The sequence below is a fragment of the Aethalodelphis obliquidens genome, unplaced genomic scaffold (assembly GCF_003676395.1).
Source record: "Aethalodelphis obliquidens isolate GAN/ISIS:26980383/991018 unplaced genomic scaffold, ASM367639v1 scaffold61, whole genome shotgun sequence".
In the NCBI taxonomy this organism is placed as follows: Eukaryota; Metazoa; Chordata; class Mammalia; order Artiodactyla; family Delphinidae; genus Aethalodelphis; species Aethalodelphis obliquidens.
Genome location: NW_020838005.1, coordinates 3,243,913 through 3,259,585, shown reverse-complemented (window position 1 = coordinate 3,259,585; position 15,673 = coordinate 3,243,913).

The window sequence follows — 15,673 nt, the reverse complement described above, 5'->3', positions numbered from 1 at the left end:
TTCCCGGACCGGGGCACGAACCCGTGTCCCCTGCATCGGCAGGCGGACTCTCAACCACTGCGCCACCAGGGAAGCCCAGCACAGACAGTTTTATGGGCAAGTCTTTTTGAACTTTCAAAAAGCAGACAATTCTTATGCTATGTAAGCTATTCTGTAGCACAGAAACAAAAGGAAACAATCCCAATGAGTTGAAGACGATATCATAGCCCTAAAGCCAAAATCTGACCAAATTAGCATATAGATAAAAAACAGACCAATCTCAATTACAAAAATATACCCAAAAAGTCTAAATAAAATTCTAACACATCGATATCAGTTTTCTGATAAAAAAATAATATGCCTGAGTTAATTTGATTTGTCACTTTAATAGATCAAAAAGGAAAAATCACATAATCATCCCAATAGTATTTGTTACAGTTTGGCATCTGTTCTTTAAAAAAAAGAGAATTCTTTCTAAAATAGGCTTTAAAAAACACGTTCCTAGCATGATAAAGAATAACTATGTGAACACAATAGCCGTATTTGGTATTTCTTAAAATGTGTTCTAAATAATTTTAGTACTGAGGGATTTTATCAGTAAGTGTAGAAATGGAGCTGTGGTCAAATAAACTTGAGAAATGACTAACCACATTAAACAGGCTTTTATGTGCTTATGTGGATTCTAACTTTCCAAATGTTCCATAACCCTTTGACCTTATAGGACATTGTTTGCACAGAGCATCTCATCAGACTAGTATTTTATAGGAAGTCACTTTGGAAAATGTTATAGTGATGGTCTCTCAATAATGTGGAAAACAAAATAAGAATGTTACTGGCTCCACTTGAATGTTGTTCTACAATTTCAGATCAAATTGTTCTCAGCTAACATACCGGGATGAGTTAATGTAAGAAGTAGACAGATTATCACTGTGGACATCAGGAGATTTGAATGATTCTATCAGCCAACTTGACCTACTGACATTTACAGAACACTTCATCCCCCAACAGCAGAAAATCCATTCATCTCAAGTGTGCTTGGAACATTTTCCAAGATGGACCACATTTAGGGCCATAAAACAATTCTCAATAAATTTAAAGTTATTTAAGTCATATAAAATATGTTCTTTAACTACAATTAAGTTAACATAGAAATGAATAACAGAAAGATCTCTAGATAATCTTCAAATATTTAGAAACTAACATACGTCTCAATAACTCATGGATAAAAGAAGAAAGTAAAACAGTAACTAGGGTAAGATTTATGGCACTAAAGGCCTATATTAGAAAACAAGAAATAGTTCAGATTCACTGTGGGAAACTAGAAAAAGAAGGGCAAATTAAACCCAAAGCAAATAAAAGAAAGGAAATTATATGGGACTTCCCTCATGGCGCAGTGGTTAAGAATCCGCCTGCCAATGCAGGGAACATGGGTTCGAGCCCTGGTCCAGGAAGATCCCACATGCGCAGAGCAACTAAGCCCGTGCGCCACAACTACTGAAGCCCGAGTGCCTAGAGCCTGTGCTCTGCAACAAGAGAAGCCACCGCAATGAGAAGCCTGTGCACGGCAATGAAGAGTAGCCCCCGCTCACCACAACTAGAGAAAGCCCACGCACAGCAACAAAGACCTAGGGCAGCCAAAAGTTAATTAATTAATTTTTAATTAATTAATTAAAAAAAAATTTTTTTTAAATAAGGCACGAAAAATAAAGGCACCAAGATTAGAAAGAAAGAAGCAAAATTGTTTTTAATTGCAGACTACCTGGTTGTCTAGGTAGAAAATCAAATAGGACCTACAAAAAGCTACTGGGACATATAAGCAAGATTATCAAGATTGCAAGATTGATATACGAAGATGACCGTATTTCTAAACACTAACAGTGAAAAATTGGAACTTAGAATCTATGAAACAATCCCATATAAAATAACATCAAAAATACAAAGTACTTAGGGATAAATCTGACAAACATGAAAGATGTGTCACTAAAAATCTACATGCTCTGCCCTTAAAGAAGTGGGGCATAACTCTTCACTCCTTCAGTGCCAAGTATGCATAAGGTAAGTCCCTTCCATACTAACGAGTTCCGTTCAGAGAGCGTGTTTGTAAGTCCAATTTGTTCGTTAAGTCCAACAAAGTTAGCACAGGTACCCAACTAACACAATCAGCTGTATAGTACTGTACTGTGATAGGTTTATAATACTTTTCACACAAATAACACATAAAAAGAAACAAAAAAATAAAGAAAACATTTTTAATCTTACAGTACAAGGAAAAGTACAGTAGTACAGAACAACAGCTGGCATCCAGGGGCTGACGTGGAGTGAACAGGCAAGAAGAGTTACTGACTGGAGGAGGGAGAGGAGGTGGGAGATGGTAGAGCTGAAGGATGGTCAGCGATAGGAGAGGGAGGGCAGGCTGCAATGTCACTCACGCCTGACGTGGATGGTGCAGGTTCTGGATTTAATTCTATCTACCCTCTTGAAAAAACAATCCAGTTTTTTCAAACGATCCAGTTTTGCATCTTTGAAAGTTCGCAACTTGAAGGTTCGTATGTAGGGAACTTACTGTAATGACTGCCTTCCAAAGGGGACAGTAAGTAATGAAGGGAAAAAAGGGTAACTTCACAGAAGAGAAACCTGAAAAACACTACCTCAATCAGGAGACCAAGATTTACATCAATAGTAATAAGCTATGTCGATAGTATATACCCTTGATATGATGTGATGAGAGACAATATGACACTTTACCTTTGTGGTCATCCTCCAAAAACCAATAACTCCAGTCTAATCATGAGAAAAAACATCTGACAAATCCCTATTGAGGGACATTCTTCAAAACGCCTGGCCAGTACTCCTCAAAACTATCAAGATCATCAAACACAAGGGAAATCTGAGAAACTGCACAGCCAAGAGGAGCCTAAGGAGACATGACGAATAATAATGTGGTGTCCTGGGTGGGATCCTGGACCAGAAAAAGGACATCAGGTAGAAACTAAGGATACATGAGCAAAGTATGGACTTTATTATTAATAGTATATCAATATTGGTTTACTAAATTTGACAAATGTGCCACGCTTACATAAGATGTTAATATTAGGGGAAACTGGGTGTGGAGTACATGGGAAATCTCTGTACTATCTTCACAATTTTTCTGTAACTCCAAAACTATTATAAAGAAAAAAAATATATAATTTTAAAATATATATAATTAAAATAAAAATGTATATGCTGATAGAAATTCTATAAAGACCTTAATAACTGGAGAGATGTACCATGTTTACAGGTCAGAAAATTCAATATTGTTAGAATGTTAATTCTCCCCCAAATTGATCTATCCAGTCAACGCAATTCCAATCAGGCTTTTTCTGTAAAAACTGACAAACTGATTCTAAAATTCATACAGAAGTTCCGGAATAGCCCAAGCAACTTTGAAAAAGGAGAACTAAGTTTGAGAACTAAAACTAACTGATTTCAAGACTGATTATCAAGACAGTGGGACCCTGGAGTCAAGACAGAAAAATAGGTCAACACCACAGACTATAAAGTTCAGAAATAGGTCCACACAGAGATGGACATCTGTTTTTTAATATAAGTACAAAGTCAATTCAGTGGAGAATGAAAAGGCAATCCATAAATTGGGAGAGAATACCTAAGAACTTGAATCCAGAATATTTTTAAATGCTTAAATATCAACAATATTAAGTGCCAGAGAAGATAGACAGCAAATAAGCATATGCGTCACTGAGGAAACGCAATTTAAATATTAAAAAGACAGACCATACTGTGTATTAGTTAGGGGAGGAAGCAACTGGAACTCTCATCTGCTGGTGGAAACGTAAAGTGGTGCAACCACTTGGAAGAAGCTGGGCAATTTCCTTTAAAAAGTCAAACGTGCCGTGTGACCTAGCCATTCCATGCCTAGGTATCTACATATGAACACATATGTCCAACTGTACAAGAAAGTCCATAACAGTTTTTATGTTATAGCCATAAACTGGAAATAATCCAAATGTCTATTAACAAGCAAATGAATAAACAACCTGTCTCTGTGATGTAATACTACCCAGCGATGAAAAAGAAATGAACTCTTGAGATACGCAACAACATGGATGAAACTAAAGGGAATTACACTGAGAGCACGAAGCCAGACAAAGAGAAAGAAGCCAGGTAAAATGAATCATCCTTACCACATGATTCCATTTACATAAAAATTCTAGAAAATCCAAATTAATTCATAGTGACAGAAAGCAGGTTAACGGTTGCCTGGGATAGGGATAGGAGGCAGGGAGGGGAGAGAGAGAGGAATTACATGGGTTCAGTGAAACTTTCAGGGTAATTGAAATGTTCATTATCTTTTTGGTCATTACCTTTATCAGTCTATGTCAATTATACTTCAATAAAGCTATTTTAAAATTAAAATTAACACTTATTTGGGGCTTCCCTGGTGGCACAGTGGTTAAGAATCTGCCTGCCAATGCAGGGGACACGGGTTCGAGCCCTGGTCCAGGAAGATCCCACCTGCCGCGGAGCAACTAAGCCCACGTGCCACAACTACTGAGACTGAGCTCTAGAGCCCATGTGCCACAAATACTGAAGCCTGCGCACCACAACTACTGAAGCCCATGTGCCTAGAGCCCATGCTCCTCAACAAGAGAAGCCACCACAATGAGAAGCCCGCGCACCACAACGAAGAGTAGCCCCCGCTCACCGCAACTAGAGAAAGCCCGTGCACAGCAGCGAAGACCCAGTGCAGCCAAAAATAAAATAAATAAAATAAATAAAATTTTTAAAAATTAACACTTATTTTAACTTTTAAAAAGCAAGTGACGGGACTTCCCTGGTGGTCCAGTGGTTAAGACTCCACGCTTCCACTGCAGGGAGCACCAGTTCGAGCCCTGGTCGGGGAACTAGGATCCCACGTGCCACTTGGTGCCACCAGAACAGAAAAAAAAAAAAAAAGCAAGTAAAATTGGAGAAAATATTTGTAAATACATTATAGGAAAAGGGTAAATATAATTCACATACAAAGAGTTTATACAAATCAATGAGGAAAAATCACTATAAACTGTAAATGGACAAATGACATGAATATACAGTTCACAAAGAATAAGTACGAATGGTTAATAAAGATAAGAAACAGTAACATAAATAACACAAAAAATAGAATACTCTCAACTATCAAATTGGCAATACTATTTTAAAAGTTATTATGTTCAGTGTTAGAGAGGACACGAGGGCTCATACACACTTTCTCAAGGTCACTTTGATGATGCTTATCGTCTCAAAATGGGCATACCTTTTGACTAAAGAATTCAGCTTCTAGCAATTTGTACTAAGGCTATAATCATGAATGAATACAAATATTTATCTGCAAGTATGTTCATTAAAGAATTAATTATAATAGAAAAAATGAAAACCAACATAACTACCCAAAAATAGGAGATTAAACATATTATACTTCCTTAGAATCGAGAACTAGCCAGTCATTTAAAATGATATTACTAAAAACTACGTCTGGGGGCTTCCCTGGTGGCGCAGTGGTTGAGAGTCTGCCTGCTAATGCTGGGGACATGGGTTCGAGCCCTGGTCTGGGAAGATCCCACATGCCACGGAGCAACTAGGCCCGTGAGCCACAACTACTGAGCTTGCGCGTCTGGAGCCTGTGCTCCTCAACAAGAGAGGCCGCGATAGTCAGAGGCCCGCGCACCGCGATGAAGACTGGCCCCCGCTTGCCACAACTAGAGAAAGCCCTCGCACAGAAACGACGATCCAACACAGCCAAAAATAAATAAATTTATTAAAAAAAAAAACAAACTATGTACAGTATACACAGAATGATATCAGTTTGGCAGTGGTGGGGGGGGGAATATATGAATGTACATACCAAAATGTATTTCCTCCTTTTTGTTTTTTATTTTTACATTTAACATGTATTACTATATTGTTTTTTAAAAGCTTACTTGTCATGTTCCATTCATTTAGGGTGCTAAGCCTTAATTAGTACAGATAAATGAATTTGCATCAGTGGTATATAAGCAGCTATTATATTACCTATCCCAGTTTTCGTAACACCTTGACTCACTTAAAATACAAATGTAAAGAGAACACCTCTCCAACAAATGACTCTATAATGGAAAGCCCATGTCTCCCAGGATACCCTAAATGGCAATGTGTATCCTCATACCCCTGTACATCAAGCAGTAGGACAGCCAAACATGGGCATGGGGAGTGGGAACCGGGATGGGAAGGAATAAGATGAAGCATGGAGAGAGAGAGAGAGAGAGAGAGAGAGAGAGAGAGAGAGAGAGAGAGAGAGAAACTGACTCTGACTACAGGACATCAACATGAAACACCAAAACAGCCTACAAGAAGAAATGAAGAGCCCAATCCTATTGTATCTGGTTAGTTAGTTGACAACTTGGCTGTAAACTATTAGAAAACAGGCCACCTCTAACAGGAAGGCCATCTTATTAATGAGGGACTTTGAGACTTTGACCCCTAGTAGTCAACTGTTTTAGTGATTCGTAAAATCTACACACCCACTTTGCATTAATACATAAAACTCTCCAAACACGGAGCCATCCCTCAGTCTCTTCATGGATAGAACGTAGCCCATGCATTAGGGAGCTCGCTGGGTGCTTGTTTAGGAATGGGTCATTCACTGACTTTCTCTGTTCAGGCTCTGTTTCAAGGGTTGGGAACTGGTGTTTGCACAGCTCATGCACTGCTGCCATCTACTGGAAAACCTGTGCAACCTGCCAGAGCTAAGTTTTTTTATTTGTTTTATAAATTTGTTTATTTTTGGCTGCGTTGGGTCTTTGTTGCTGTGCGCGGGCTTTCTCTAGTTGTGGCGAGCAGGGGCTGCTCTTCATTGTGGTGTGCGGGCTTCTCATTGAAGTGGCTTCTCTTGTTGCAGAGCATGGGCTCTAGGCGAGTGGGCTCGGTAGTTGTGGCACACAGACTTAGGTGCTCCGGGGCATGTGGGATCTTCCCAGAGCAGGGCTCGAACCCATGTCCACTGCATTGGCAGATGGATTCTTAACCACTGTGCCACCAGAGAAGCCCCAGAGCTAAGTTTTTAATAGGCTTCCTTCCAAATTCCTCAACAAACGTTTTGTCAACCGAGCCTATCATCTTGTCATAGCCCTGCCATCCAGGAGGGAAAGGACACAGCAAGAGCAGACAGGACCCTTATTAAAGTGGAATTAAGCATTTAAAGGCCATCAGGTGAAGGACCATTCTAAGTAAGAACCTGAAGAAGAGGATGCCCACTCAAATGGGTAGAAGCTGAAATGTCCAAGTGGGGTGTGGAGGAAAAGCTGGAAAACTGGGAATGAGGAAGAGACAGAGAAATAATAATCCCAATGAAGTAACCCTTTATGAACATTACAGCATTTCAATAAGTGGTCCAATATCAGATGTGCAAATGAGTCACTGAGAACGGACAGAAAATTCTTGAGGAATAAAAAACAGGACCAGAGAAATAGGACTTCTGTCACATCACTAATCACAATTATTTGCTTATACATTTGCCTTCCCCTCTAGACTGAGACCTAACTAGATTCACTTTCTATTGTATTGGAAGAGCCCACAGACACCTGGGTTTGGTGGAGATTCACCTCTCTACAAGCAGACAGCTATGCTTACCAAAGGGGAAAGGGATGGGGCGGGGAAGGAGGAATTGAGAGTATGGAATTAACAAACTACTATACATAAAATAGATAATCAATGAGGATATACTGTATAGCACAGGGAATTATATTCAATATCTTGTAATAACCTATAATGGAAACTAATCTGAAATACATATATAAATGTATATATATACACACATATAACCGAATCATTTTGCTGTATACCTGAAACTAACACAATATTGTAAATCAACTACACTTCAATAAAAAAAAGAAAGACTCAAATAAGCAAAATAAGAAAGAGGAGAAATAATGACAAGTATCACAGAGATACAAAAAAAACTATAAGACAATAGTACAAACAGTTATATTCAAACAAATGGGACAACCTAGAGGAAATGGACAAAAAAACTATTAGAACTAATAAATGAATTCAGTGAAGTTGCAGGATACAAGATTAATACACAGAAATCTGTTGTTTTTGTATACACTAATAAAGAACTATCAGAAAGAGAAAGCAAGAATACAATCCCGGAGGCTTCCGGGAAGATGGCGGAAGAGTAAGACGCGGAGATCACCTTCCTCCCCACAGATACACCAGAAATACATCTACACGTGGAACAACTCCTACAGAACACCTACTGAACGCTGGCAGAAGACCTCAGACCTCCCAAAAGGCAAGAAACCCCCCACGTACCTGAGTAGGGCAAAAGAAAAAAGAAAAAACAGAGACAAAAGAATAGGGACGGCACCCGCACCAGTGGGAGGGAGCTGTGAAGGAGGAAAGGTTTCTACACACTAGGAAGCCCCTTCGCGGGCGGAGACTGCGGGTGGCAGAGGGGGAAAGCTTCGGAGCCGAGGAAGAGAGCACAGCAACAGGGGTGCGGAGGGCAAAGCGGGGAGATTCCCACACAGAGGATCAGGGCCGACCGGCACTCACCAGTCCGAGAGGCTTGTCTGCTCACCCGCGGGGCGGGCGGGGCTGGGAGCTGAGGCTTGGGCTTCGGTCGGAGCGCAGGGAGAGGACTGGGGTTGGCGGCGTGAACACAGCCTGAAGGGGGTTAGTGCGCCACAGCTAGCCGGGAGGGAGTCTGGGGAAAAGTCTGGACCAGCCGAAGAGGCAAGAGACTTTTTCTTCCCTCTTTGTTTCCTGGTGCGCGAGGAGAGGGAATTGAGAGCGCTGCTTAAAGGAGCTCCAGAGACAGGCGCGAGCCGCGGCTAAAAGCGCAGAGCCCAGAGACGGGCATAGCTAAGGCTGTTGCTGCCGCCACCAAGAAGCCTGTGTGCGAGCACAGGTCACTATCCACACCCCCCTTCCGGGGAGCCTGTGCAGCCCGCCACTGCCAGGGTCTCGGGATCCAGGGACAACTTCCCCGGAAGAACGCACGGCGCGCCTCAGGCTGGTGCAACGTCACGCCGGCCTCTGCCGCTGCAGGCCCGCCCCGCACTCCATGCCCCGCCCCTGCCCCCGGCCTGAGTGAGCCAGAGCCCCCGAATCAGCGGCTCCTTTAACCCCGTCCTGTCTGAGCGGAAAAACAGACGCCCTCCGGCGACCTACACGCAGAGGCGGGGCCAAACCCAAAGCTGAGCCCTGGGAGCTGTGAGAACAAAGAAGAGAAAGTGAAATCTCTCCCAGCAGCCTCAGGAGAAGCGGATTAAAGCTCCACAATCAACTTGATGTACCCTGCATCTGTGAAATACATGAATAGACAATGAATCATCCCAAATTAAGGAGGTGGACTTTGAGAGCAAGATTTATGATTTTTTTTCCCCTTTTCCTCTCTTTGTGAGTGTGTATGTGTATGCTTCTGTGTGAGATTTTTGTCTGTATAGCTTTGCTTCCACCATTTGTCCTAGGGTTCTATCCGTCCGTTTTGTTTTGTTTTGTTTTTTAAAAATTTTTTTCTTAATAATTATTTTTTATTTTAATAATTTTTTTATTTTACTTTATCTTCTTTCTTTTTTCCTTCCTTCCCTCCTTCTTTCCTTCCTCCCTCCCACCCTCCCTCCCTCCTTTCTTTCTTTCTTTCTTCTTCTACTAATTCTTTCTTTCTACTTTTTCTCCCTTTTATTCTGAGCCATGTGGATGAAAGGCTCTTGGTGCTGCAGCCAGGAGTCAGTGCTGTGCCTCTGAGGTGGGAGAGCCAACTTCAGGGCACTGGTCCACAAGAGACCTCCCAGCTCCACATAATATCAAATGGCGAAAATCTCCCAGAGATCTCCATCTCAACACCAGCACCCAGCTTCACTCAACGACCAGCAAGCTACAGTGCTGGACATCCTATGCCAAACAACTAGCAAGACAGGAACACAACCCCACCCATTATCAGAGAGGCTGTCTAAAATCATAACAAGTCCACAGACACCCCAAAACAAACCACCAGACGTGGACCTGCCCACCAGAAAGACAAGATCCAGCCTCATCCACCAGAACATAGGCACTAGTCCCCTCCACCAGGAAGCCTACACAGCCCACTGAACCAACCTTAGCCACTGGGGACAGACACTGAAAACAACGGGAACTACAAACCTGCAGCCTGCAAAAAGGAGACCCCAAACACAGTAAGATAAGCAAAATGAGAAGACAGAAAAACACACAGCAGATGAAGGAGCAAGATCAAAACCCACCAGACCTAACAAATGAAGAGGAAATAGGCTGTCTACCTGAAAAAGAATTCAGAATAATGATAGTAAAGATGATCCAAAATCTTGGAAATAGAATAGACAAGATGCAAGAAACATTTAACAAGGACCTAGAAGAACTAAAGAAGAAACAAACAGCGATGAACAACACAATAAATGAAATGAAAAATACTCTAGATGGGATCAATAGCAGAATAACTGAGGCAGAAGAACGGATAAGTGACCTGGAAGATAAAATAGTGGAAATAACTACTGCAGAGCAGAATAAAGAAAAAAGAGTGAAAAGAACTGAGGACAGTCTCAGAGACCTCTGGGACAACATTAAATGCACCAACATTCGAATTATAGGGGTTCCAGAAGAAGAAGAGAAAAAGAAAGGGACTGAGAAAATATTTGAAGAGATTGTAGTTGAAAACTTCCCTAATATGGGAAAGGAAATAGTTAATCAAGTCCAGGAAGCACAGAGAGTCCCATACAGGATAAATCCAAAGAGAAATACACCAAGACACATATTAATCATACTGTCAAAAATTAAATACCAAGAAAACATATTAAAAGCAGCAAGGGAAAAACAACAAATAACACACAAGGGAATCCCCATAAGGTTAACAGCTGATCTTTCAGCAGAAACTCTGCAAGCCAGAAGGGACTGGCAGGACATATTTAAAGTGATGAAGGAGAAAAACCTGCAACCAAGATTACTCTACCCAGCAAGGTTCTCATTCAGATTTGATGGAGAAATTAAAACCTTTACAGACAAGCAAAAGCTGAGAGAGTTCAGCACCACCAAACCAGCTTTACAACAACTGCTAAAGGAACTTCTCTAGGCAAGAAACACAAGAGAAGGAAAAGACCTACAATAACGAACCCAAAACAATTAAGAAAATGGGAATAGGAAGATACATATTGATAATTACCTTAAATGTAAATGGACTAAATGCTCCCACCAAAAGACACAGATTGGCTGAATGGATACAAAAACAAGACCCATATATTTGCTGTCTACAAGAGACCCACTTCAGACCTAGAGACAAATACAGACTGAAAGTAAGGGGTTGGAAAAAGATATTTCATGCAAATGGAAACCAAAAGAAAGCTGGAGTAGCAATTCTCATATCAGACAAATAGACTTTAAAATAAAGACTATTAGAAGAGACAAAGAAGGACACTACATAATGATCAAGGGATCGATCCAAGAAGAAGATATAACAATTGTAAATATTTATGCACCCAACATAGGAGCACCTCAATACATAAGGCAAATAGTAACAGCCATAAAAGGGGAAATCGACAGTAACACATTCATAGTAGAGGACTTTAACACCCCACTTTCACCAATGGACAGATCATCCAAAATGAAAATAAATCAGGAAACACAAGCTTTAAATGATACATTAAACAAGATGGACTTAATTGATATTTATAGGACATTCCATCCAAAAACAACAGAATACACATTTTTCTCAAGTGCTCATGGAACATTCTCCAGGATAGATCATATCTTGGGTCACAAATCAAGCCTTGGTAAATTTAAGAAAATTGAAATTGTATCAAGTATCTTTTCCGACCACAACACCATGAGACTAGATATCAATTACAGGAAAAGATCTGTAAAAAATACAAACACATGGAGGCTAAACAATACTTAATAACAAAATGATCACTGAAGAAATCAAAGAGGAAATAAAAAAATACCTAGAAACAAATGACAATGGAGACATGACGACCCAAAATCTATGAGATGCAGCAAAAGCAGTTCTAAGAGGGAAGTTTATAGCAATACAATCCTGCCTTAAGAAACAGGAAACATCTTGAATAAACAACCTAACGTTGCACCTAAAGCAATTAGAGAAAGAAGAACAAAAAACCCCAAAGTTAGCAGAAGGAAAGAAATTTTAAAAATCAGATCAGAAATAAATGAAAAAGAAATGAAGGAAACGATAGCAAAGATCAATAAAACTAAAAGCTGGTTCTTTGAGAAGATAAACGAAATTGATAAACCATTAGCCAGACTCATCAAGAAAAAAACGGAGAAGACTCAAATCAATAGAATTAGAAATGAAAAAGGAGAAGTAACAACTGACACTGCAGAAACACAAAAGATCATGAGAGATTACTACAAGCAACTCTATGCCAATAAAATGGACAACCTGGAAGAAATGGACAAATTCTTAGAAATGCACAACCTGCCCAGACTGAATCAGGAAGAAATAGAAAATATGAACAGACCAATCACAAGCACTGAAATTGAAACTGTGATTAAAAATCTTCCAACAAACAAAAGCCCAGGACCAGATGGCTTCGCAGGCGAATTCTATCAAACATTTAGAGAAGAGCTAACACCTATGCTTCTCAAACTCTTCCAAAATATAGCAGAGGGAGGAACAGTCCCAAACTCATTCTATGAGGCCACCATCACCCTGATACCAAAACCAGACAAGGATGTGACAAAGAAAGAAAACTACAGGCCAATATCACTGATGAACATAGATGCAAAAATCCTCAACAAAATACTAGCAAACAGAATCCAACAGCACATTAAATGGATCAAACACCATGATCAAGTGGGGTTTATTCCAGGAATGCAAGGATTCTTCAATATATGCAAATCAATCAATGTGATACACCATATTAACAAATTGAAGGAGAAAAACCATATGATCATCTCAAGAGATGCAGAGAAAGCTTTTGACAAAATTCAACACCCATTTATGATAAAATCCCTGCAGAACGTAGGCATAGAGGGAACTTTCCTCAACATAATAAAGGCCATATATGACAAACCCACAGCCAACATCATCCTCAATGGTGAAAAACTGAAAGCATTTCCACTAACATCAGGAACAAGACAAGGTTGCCCACTCTCACCACTGTTATTCAAAATAATTTTGGAAGTTTTAGCCCCAGCAATCAGAGAAGAAAAGGAAATAAAAGGAATCCAAATCGGAAAAGAAGAAGTAAAGCTGTCGCTGTTTGCAGATGACATGATACTCTACATAGAGAATCCTAAAGATGCTACCAGAAAACTGCTAGAGCTAATCAATGAATTTGGTAAAGTAGCAGGATACAAAATTAAAGCACAGAAATCTCTGGCATTCCTATACACTAATGATGAAAAATCTGAAAGTGAAATTAAGGAAACACTCCCATTTACCACTGCAACAAAAAGAATAAAATATCTAGGAATAAACCTACCTAAGGAGACAAAAGACCTGTATGCAGAAAACTATAAGACACTGAAGAAAGAAATTAAAGATGATACAAACAGATGGAGAGATATCCCATGTTCTTGGATTGGAAGAATCAACACTGTGAAAATGACTCTACTACCCAAAGCAATCTACAGATTCACTGCAATCCCTATCAACCTCCCAGAGTGCTTCTCGCTGCAATCCATCTTGGCTGAGAGGTGTGAGCGCCACCAGGAAGGACCCTAAGTCAGACCAAATATGGACCAAGCAAGATGATTGGCCAGAGACAACCCGAAAACTAACCCCATTACCGTAAACCCTGAGACTGAGCCATGTGACAGAGCAGTTCTCCTGGGTTTCCTTACCCTGCTGCTCTCTGCCCGGGAAACCCTTTCCCAATAAAATCTTTTGCTTTGTCAATTTGTCAGCACGTGTGTCTCCTTGGACGATTCATTTCCAAATATTAGACAAGAGCCCACTCTCAGGCCCTGGAAAGGATCCCCATTCCTGCAGCAAATCTATATACCTCATCCAAGAAAATTGGCTCTGAAGAGGGGATAAAATCGAAAGGTATCTGAATGGAAATATAGAGTTAGGGGAGTGATTTTTTTAAAAAGATATTTGAACGTGTTTCGATGTTGACAATATTAGCCAGTAGAGAGAGAGAGAGATTGAAGGTACAGGTGAGAGAGTTTTCTGAGATGGTGGGAGCATCTGGCAAAGGTAGAGGGGCTGACTTGGATAAGCTGTGGGATTAGGGAGCAGGATAGGGTGGGTGGGTATAGCTGCAGATAGCTTTATTCATCTGGAAGAGAGAGTCGAAGAAGTTTCTGCTTGCTCGTTTACACCTTCCTTGTGAAGTGAGAGGCAAGAACACCTCCTGGGGCGGACATGGGGACAAGAGGGACAGAGATTTGAGGTACAGAATGTAGGGCAGCAGGATGGTAGGATTCCTGGGAAGTCGTCAGTGCTCAGTGTACAGCTGGGGTTAGTGCCACGATGTTCTCAGGATAGCAACCTGCCTAGTTGTGCGATTTCCTCTAATGTAACTCTGGGGTTCGTGCCCAAGCTAGAGAGGAGAATGGTTGGGTTCATTTAGGTTTGAATTTTGACAAAGAAGAAGCAATGAGAGGACAAAGGTCAAGGGATTTGGTTGTTGGCCAGAGAATGAATGAAACGATGTATCTAAGTAGGGTAGGGAGGGAAGGCAGGAGGAAACCGGTGGAGGGAGAAGACAGGTGGAATGATGGACAGGAGGGCCTGGTGCCGCCAGAAAACGGGAGCAGTGGTGGTATTTGAACAAGTCAACCAAAAGGACCAGAGGATTGGTCAGAGAAGGGATGCGATTGCAGCAAGTACAGCAATTTGGGGAAATGCAACGGCCTGGGGAGCAGATTGTAGCTACGGCAGAGCGGGGATTGGATCACAAAATTGAAAGTCTAGGACACTGGATGGGTCATCTACACGGACGTTGAAGTAACTCCTCCTGTTTGGTGGGAGCGAAACTGTGCCATGGTTTGACACCAAATGTCTCCAAATCGGGAGACAACAGCAGGAAGCACGGGAGGGGGCAGTGCAGCCAGATGGCCGAGCGTGGAAGAAGTATTGAGGCTTGAGCAGCAAGGTCATCAAGCCCCCACCACCTGAAGAATATGGGAAGTTAGACGCAGAGGAAGCTCCACCTAAAAAGACTAAGGACAAAACTTTGTCCTCAGAAAGGGGGACCAGGTTTTCTTTGAAGACAAAGATATAGGGATGAATGTTCCGTGAAGATGGGTGTTTATGGAATCATGTCAGTAAGTTTGTTGACCATAAAGCATATATAGAGAGAGAGCTTGGCAGTGGTCAAGGGGAAGACGCGCAGAAGAGAACAGATGCCCAGAAGGACAATATGTGGGTGAAAACGGAGAAAAGAAAGGAAGATGAGGTACGAGGAACTGGCTTTCCCTAGTCCTGTAAAAAATTAACAGATGGAAATCTCAATTAAATAGAGCTGGGCCACCAGAAGAGGGAGCTCTCACGTCCTGAGATGATCACAGGGCCCAACAGGAAGAAGAAAGACTCTTCTTCCCTGGCAAGAGTTCAGCCAATGAAAGCCACCGACTCTTTGTTTACTAGAGCCTCCCAACTTCATTTTCCTCTATTTAAATTTGTTTTTAAAGTGTTCTCCTTCCCTTGCCCCACGGGAACTTGCACATGGCTCACCGTGGTCACAGACGGTTAAGGGCA